Here is an 8,830-nt window from a genome sequence, read left to right as displayed (position 1 = left end):
ACATGGCCAGAATCCACCAGGACAGGGAGGGGCATACAAACAGAGAGATCTACATTCAACTCTCTCAATTCCATCTTCATCCAGGGGCTTGATAAGAATTGTATAGAGCGAATTGAAACATAGCATAAGATGAAAAAAGATACACATTTTGTCATCAGAATAGCTGGATTGCTCCTAATTTTTCATTTTTTATATAGATACAGTAGGCCTTACACTTCAGGTGTCTTTCGCTCTTGCTTCAACTTCTCCATTACTGGTCTTCAGAATTGACCCAACAGTTAGCCCAGAATTTCTCAGTTTCACCAGAGGAATAGAAGAATAGGAAACATCCGAGAAACATTTAACCCCTTAACCCCTTGGTGACCAAGCCTGTTTGCGCCTTAATGACCAGGCCAAATTTTGCAAATCTGACACGTGTCACTTTAGCATGGAAAAACACCCGAAAGGTTTTGCATATCCAAGCGATTCTGACAGTTTTTTCGCCACATGTTGTACTTCATTTAGGTGGAAAAAAAAGACCGATAGAATTTGTGTTTATTTATTAAAAGCGCCAAAATTGGGAAAATTTTGAAAAAATCGTAATTTTTTCACATTTCCAACTGCAATATCTCAAATATGTGCAAACATAATATAGAAATTTTTGCTAAGATTTATATTTCCATCCGTTTACTTTATTTTGGGCTCACATTGGAAAAACTTTCGTTTTTTTTAACCATTTAGGAGACGTACAAATGTAACATTACTTTTCAGCATTTTGAGGAACACTTTGTTTTCCTACACCAATCCAAGATTGGAAAGGCTCATAGGAGTCAAAATGATAGATACCCCCATAAGTGACCCCATTTTAAAAACTACACCCTTTAAGGTATTCACTGAGGGGTGTCATGAGTATTTTAACCGCACAGTTTTTTTTCTGGAGTCAATGCAATTTAGAAGAGAAAAACTAAAATTTCAAATTTTGGCAAATATGTCATTTTAAAGACAGGACTTTTTTCTATAGTACACATGAAAATTAGGATTTGCACCCCAGAATGGATACCCCTGTTTGTCCCGTGCTCAGAAACATACCCATTGTGTCCATAATCTTACGACTGTATGCACAATGGGGCCCAAAATGAAAGGAGCAACCGGTGGCTTTCGGAACAGAAATTTTGCTTGAAGGAGATTTAGGCCCTATTGCACACTTGTAGAGCCATTGAGTGACTAAAACGATGGAGAACCCCCACAAGTGACCCCATTTTGAAAAGTAGACCCCTTAACGAATTTATCAAGGGGTACAATGACTTTTTTGACTTCACAGTTTTTGAATAAATCTAAGCCAAGCCGAAGGAAAAAAAATTACGATTTTCATTTTTTTGGTAATTCTGTCATTTTAAAAGCAGTTTTTTTGTACAGCACATATATGAATGAAGACTTGCACCCCAAAAAGGATACCCCTGTTTCTCCCGTGCTCAGAAACATACCCATTGTGGCCCTAATCATATGTCTGGATGCACAATGGGGCCCAAAATGAAAGGAGCAACCGGTGGCTTTCGGAACAGAAATTTTGCTTGAAGGAGATTTAGTCCCCATTGCCCACTTGTAGAGCCCTTGAGTGACCAAAGCGATGGAGAATGCCCACAAGTGACCCCATTTTGAAAAGTAGACCCCTAACGAATTTATCTTGGGGTACGATGACTTTTCTGACTTCACAGTCTTTGAATGAATCTAAGCCAAGCCGAAGGAAAAAAAATACGATTTTCATTTTTTTGGTAATTCTGTCATTTCAAAAGCAGTTTTTTTTGTACCACACATATATGAATGAAGACTTGCACCCCAAAATGGATACCCCTGTTTGTCCCGTGCTCAGAAATATACCCATTGTGGCCCTAATCTTATGTCTGGATGCACAATGGGGCCCAAAATGAAAGGAGCAACCGGTGGCTTTCGGAACAGAAATTTTGCTTGAAGGAGATTTAGTCCCTATTGCCCACTTGTAGAGCCCTTGAGTGACCAAAGCGATGGAGAATGCCCACAAGTGACCCCATTTTGAAAAGTAGACCCCTAACGAATTTATCTTGGGGTACGATGACTTTTCTGACTTCACAGTCTTTGAATGAATCTAAGCCAAGCCGAAGGAAAAAAAATACGATTTTCATTTTTTTGGTAATTCTGTCATTTCAAAAGCAGTTTTTTTTGTACCACACATATATGAATGAAGACTTGCACCCCAAAATGGATACCCCTGTTTGTCCCGTGCTCAGAAATATACCCATTGTGGCCCTAATCTTATGTCTGGATGCACAATGGGGCCCAAAATGAAAGGAGCAACCGGTGGCTTTCGGAACAGAAATTTTGCTTGAAGGAGATTTAGTCCCCATTGCCCACTTGTAGAGCCCTTGAGTGACCAAAACGATGGAGAACGCCCACAAGTGACCCCATTTTGAAAAGTAGATCCCCTAACGAATTTATCTAGGGTATGATGACTTTTTTGGCTTCACAGTTTTTGAATGAATCTAAGCCAAGCAGAAGGAAAAAATTATGATTTTCATTTTTTTGGCAATTGTGTCAATTTAGAAAATAGTTTTTTTGTACAGTGTACATAGGAATGAAGACGTTCACCCCAAAATGGATACCCCTGTTTGTCCCGTGTTCAGAAACATACCCATTGTGGCCCTAATCTACTTACAGGAAGCATAGCTAGGCCTATAATGGAAGGAGCACCCATTGAATTTCAGGGTACAACGGAATAAATTCCAGTCCCCATTGCCCACTTGTAGAGCCATTGAGCGGCCAAAATGATAGAGAACCCCCACAAATGACCCCATTTTGAAAACTATACCCCTTAGCAAATTCATCTAGTGGTGTACTGCATATTTTGACCCCAAAGTATTTGAATGAATCTAAGCAAAGCAAAAGGAAAAAAATTACGATTTTCATTTGTTTGGCAATTTTGTCAATTTAAAAACTGGGTTTTTTTCACAGCACACATAGGAATGAAGACTTTCACCCCAAAATGGATACCCCCGTTTGTCCCATGTTCAGAAACATACCCATTGTGGCCCTAATCTACTTACAGGACACATGGCTAGGCCCATAATGGAGGTAATGCCCGCTGGATTTCTGGGCAGAACTGAATAAATTCCAGGCCCCATTGCCCACTTATACAGAAAAAAAATTGACTTCCTAAAAATAATCCCTCACCCCTCCCCCCCCCCCCGCCATCCCCATTTTTTTGGCATTCCCTAAATATTAGATAAAGGTAATAATATAAACTGCGTTTTATGCCCGAAGACAGGGGTAATTACGGAGGCTGCTTGAGATGGGCACATGGGGCAAGAAAACCGGGAACCCCCCCCCCCCCTCCTCTCATGTATTTCGTAACCTCAGCGGCAGGGATGGGGTGTAAAAAATGGCGCTCTGTGAGGCTTTGTAATTTTGCTGCGGTGCGGCGGTCTCACAGAGAAGGCGCTCACCAAGCTGCTCCTGGAACTGCAGGAAGGCGAATGTTCCCGGGGCTTCTTGTAAATTACGTATTACAGGTAGCGGTCTGAATAACGCTCACGTAGCCGTAGGTGGAATCTGCTTGCGGAGGCGCGCAGCGGATTCCAGCTGTGAGCCTGGCTGTGACCCTGCGTACGGCCGCGTAATGTAATGCGCATAACTGCCTACTCACACAGGCGGGTTTTTGTTTATATTTCCCGTTCCGTCGCTTAGAGATGACCCGGGTACCCGCAGCCCGTACACAATGTGTTTGTATATGGGCTGCGGGTATATCCGCGATCATAGAGCACAATGGGCTCTAGGTCACGGATATCTGCGGTAAAATATAGCATGCCGTGTTCTGTTTCTGCGAGTGGATTCCGTAATTCCGACCCACTAATTGGGGGGAATTGTGTAATCCAATGCATGTGATTGATCCATGGATTACCGCTGATCAAGCGCATGCAGAACCCATAATTCCTCTCCGGTCATGTGTGACCGGCCTAATGTTAGATCGCTACTTTATCACGTGACCGGGGACCGCTCAGCGAGGCCTCCGGTCACTGCTCCAAGCACTCAGCGATCGTTGGTCGCTGGGAGCAAGGAGATTTAAAATTTCCTGGGCTCCCCGGCTCCTGCGAATGTGTCCGGCGTTTTGCCAGCGGGCACATACCCAGTAGCTGGCAGGATCCATGGAGGATAATCGCATCTGGATTCAAATGCGGAAGCCTCCGAGAAGATGTTTCATCTCCTCTCACTGATCGCATCGGTGAGGAGAGATGAAACTGACACTTTTTAAAGAACTTTTACGTGATCGCCATTATACATTGGATAACGGCGATTACGTGACCAGTAACCGCATACCACGGCCCCCCGTGACATCTCCAGGCTCTTGGCTACCTTTGGTAGCCAGCAGCAGGGAGATTTTACATTTCTTGGGCAATCTTTCACTTTTGCGCATGCGTCCGCCATCATGCTGACGGGCGCATGCGCCAAAGCTGGGATAAGGTCCACGATCAACATCCCATCAGGGAACAAATCCGGGACCTTGGGTGCGTAATTTCATTCCCCCTTACGGATACGATCCGTAAGGGGAGATGAAACTTTAACTTTTTAAACTTTTTTTAAACTTTTAACTTTTTTTTTTTACTTTTTAACGTTATATGATCACCGTTATACGATTGATAACGGTGATCATATGACTGGAAACCGCATACAGCGGTCCCCAGTCATATCTCCCTGCACTTGGCTATCTGTGACAGCCGGGTGCAGGGAGATTTTGAATTTGCCGGGCTCGCCGGCTTCTACGCATGCGCACCACATCTGCACATCGCGGAAGCCAGCGGGGGGTCCCGACACCGGCCGGAGGACATCGGCAGACCTAAGGTGAGTATTTTCCCCTCCCCTCATGGATCCAATCCATGAGGGGAGGTGAAACTTTTCTTTTTTTACACTTTTTTTCATTTTTCCGCGATCGCCGTTATCCATTGTATAACGGCGATCGCGGTCCCCGCTGACATCCCCTGCCTCCCGGCTACCTACAGGAGCCGGGAGCCAGGAGATTTTAAATTTCCCGCGCCGCCGGGCCTTCTGCGCATGCGGCTGACGTAATGCCGCCTGGTGCGCATGCTCAGAAGGACGGCAACGGGGCCCGAAGCATCGGGACAGCGGGGAGCCGTGCCACGGACCTCGGTGAGTAATTTCAGCTGCTCCGATGGATCCGATCCATCGGAGCAGCTGAATCTTTAACTTTTTGGGCACTTTTATTTACTTTTTTGCGATCCGCGCTATCCATTGCATAGCGCCGATCGCAATGCCAGGGGGGGGGGGGGGGGTCCAAACAGCCCGGGATGACAGCTCCATGCTGTCAGCTACCTGCGGACACCGACAGCATGGAGCTGTCACGTCCACAGCCCGAGGGGCTTTATTCTCTGCAGGAGACATGTTTTTACGTCCTCAGAGAATAAAGCCCACTTCGGGAGGACGTAAAAACACTATGGGCTGGTCGTTAAGGGGTTAATACCACATGTATTTTGAACCTTAACCCCTTCATTACTGCAGAACATATATGTACATCCTGGGAGCACATGCTTTGTATGGAGCAGGTTTGGGAACTGAGTCTGCTCGATAGGCAGATGATGTAAGCCGTCTCTAAAAGTTGACATCCAGCCAGAACAGCTACGATCAAAGTTCATGCCAATCGCAGTTGTTAACCCTGTAAATGTCACTGTCAGTTTTGATAGTGGCATTTAAAAGCCCTTGATTAACAATCTGAGGTCCTGAATGGCCACCCTATAATGAGATTATGAGGTGTCATCTGGGTGTGATAGCAGCCAGGGGCCTTCTGAAGTTACCCAGGGCTGGCATGTATTTTGGCCTATTAAGATGTGTCTGCAGCACATTTTAATATAGTGCTGTCAGGAATACTATACACTGGAATACTGATTTTTTAAAATTATTGCAAACAATAAAGGATATTAAAAGTTTGTTTTTTTTTAAAAAAAAAAACCCTTTTCCTATATTCAGAATTGAAATAATAATAATAATAAAAACAAACATATTTGGTGTCGCCGCATCAATAAAAGTCCAATCTATCAAAATAATGCATTATTTTTCTTGCATAGAGAACATGGTCTCCAAGAAAAAGAAATGATTAAAAAGTGAATCATTATGCAATAGGAAGGACATTACTGCACAGTTGATCCAGTCAATCTGCAAAGTAACATCATGTTTCACACTGAGCAAATGAATAATAATAAACTTTATTTGTATAGAATATAGTAAAGATCAGATGCAGTCACTGGCAGAATAAATGCCATTTAAATCCATTGATGTCACCTCTGATTGGAATAGTTCGCTTTCCATTTCTCTTCAGCTGACCCTGACCGCCATGACAATTTCTTCCAACCATATGTCACCTTTGCTATTTGCTGATTCCTTGCTTTTCTAGCATATCCCTACCCATTCGAGCAACACAAGCTCACTATCCTGCATCCAACTTTAATAATCACATCTTGTTGCTATTCCTAATACTCTTCCTGCCCCCAATACTGTTGCTGCACCCAATAGTGTTGAATGCGTTGATTAGTGCCTTAAAATAGAGTACCGTATATTCCAGCGTATAAGACGACCTTTTAACCTTGAAAAATCTGCTCTGCAGTCGGGGGTCGTCTTATACGCCAGGTATACAAAAAAAAAAAGGGTGTCCAAAAAAAAAAGCAGTACTCACCTCCCAGGGCGTTCTGCGGCGCTGCTGCAGGCTGTCGCTCCCTCCTCGTCACCGACAGAAAGCTAATGCTGACGCCTCCTGAGTTAGCCAATCACAGCCATTCAATGGTGTCATTGAATGGCTGTGATTGGTTAACGCAGCGCCAGCTTTCATTGGCTGACACTGCCTGAGTTAGCTAATCACAGCATTAGCCTTCTTGAGGCGGGGATTTCAAGCCCCGCATCCAGAAAGCAATGCTCTGTCGGCAAAGAGGAGGGAGCGACAGCCTGCAGCAGCGCCGCGGAACGCCGCGGGAGGTGAGTACTGTTTTTTTTTTCCTCACACCGTATTCCCGGCATATAAGGCGACAGTTGTGGGATTGTCTTATACGCCCAGTCGCCTTATATTCCGGAATTTATGGTACTGTAGAAAATAATATTGTCTGCTTCCCTTTTGCTTCTATAATTACCTCAAATGAAGACTTACTTGAAAGACTATTAGCACACTGATATGTGGGCATCTGTAGCTGCTACGCCTACATACAGGAGTCTGCGAATGACACTCTAACATAGTGGCACCCGTGGTTGACACCTATATGATGGCATTTGTGAATGAGACTCTTCCTATGCAGCCTGTGTTCCTCCCCCTCCCAGGATTGTGCAGTAGAGCTCACAGATTGTGTTCCAGTATGCCCGCTTTTAGAGTAATGCTCACAGACTATGCGCTGCTCAACTTGAGCTTCCTGATTTGCAAATCCCCCTTCTCTTGAAAGTTAAAGCTGACAGAATGTCCTTTTTTTCTATCAAAGATTGAGGATTGAAGCTCATTGCCCATGCTCTCCTTTTATCCCTATGAAGACAGGATTGATAACATGACAGAGTATGGCAGTGGACAGGCTCTGAGTGACAGAAAGAAGCTTGATGCTCTACCGATGAGCACCCACAGAGCTGAGTAGAAAGAGGAGCATTGGTTGTGTTTTACTTTCCTTCTACAGGTATGTGGTGTTTTCCTTCTCACTTGTCGCTTCCTACCCTCATTGCATGGTAAGACTTGTTATAAAGTTCAGTGGGAGATGTTTAAAAAATATACAAAAAAAGTTTCTGTTGCCGTTGGTGCTAAATTTTCCCCAGGAGCCACCCTAGGCACTGGACCTACAGTGCCTTGTGGTAAATATAGCCCTTTATGTGATTGCTGCTCTGAAGCTCAGGGCTGTTAGCTGCAGCCTGGTGTTCAGAATTGGAGGAGGTTGGGCACACACAGCTTCTTCTGACGTGCCCCTCCATAAAAAGACAACAACTCAGAAGAAGCACATTGAACAGCTGCTGTAAAAATGGAATATGCAGTCACTAAGGGGTTAAAGACGCATACATATTTATTATACCGATTATGCGTTTTTCCTATGCAATATCTAGCCAATTTCCTAGTTCCTAGCATCATCAAGGTCCCCACGGTGACTTCTAACACCAAGGATCTTTGCAGGTACATCGATGAGTTAGATACATTACAGGCAGTAATCCATAAAATGAAATATTTCTATGTGTCCATTACAATGTTCCATTTATATCAAACAGCTTGTCATTTCGTGATAACCTATGTTTTGGAATCCATGAATATTTTGAACATCAGGCAGACATCTACTTTTTAAAATGCTATTTTCTGGCCACTCTATAGTAATGAGTACTCGTAGGGGTTGTTTATAAACATTGCTATAATTGTCCTAAATTGGTCATGTTGATTAAACACCTGCAAAGCTATTTAGTGTGCCTAATCTGAAAGGTCTATGCATTTTATTATGTGCAGCCAAAATTATGTTTTGCTTTGGAATAATTTACAATTCAATTCAACAGCCTTGTTTAGAGTGAAAAAGAGTAGATAATGAATCGTAATAAATCACAAATATATGCAAGTTAATCTTTTATGTAAAATTTACCTTTGGTACAGATCAGTTTTTGAACATCACATGATTATATTGACCGTTTGTGATTGGCTGCATTTGTTTTTAGTGGATTTGGTTCGCAGTGTATTGATGCCATAACTAAGGGCTTATTCAGACGACCATATATCGGCCGGGTATTCACGCTGGCCAATATACGGCGTCTCTCTCTCTGCAGGGGGAGGAGGCTGGAAGAGCTGGGAGCAGTGCTCTTAGCTCCAGCAGCC

Source organism: Eleutherodactylus coqui, chromosome 4, assembly GCF_035609145.1.
Source record: "Eleutherodactylus coqui strain aEleCoq1 chromosome 4, aEleCoq1.hap1, whole genome shotgun sequence".
NCBI classification, from domain to species: Eukaryota; Metazoa; Chordata; class Amphibia; order Anura; family Eleutherodactylidae; genus Eleutherodactylus; species Eleutherodactylus coqui.
Note: the sequence above shows the minus strand (reverse complement) of the source record.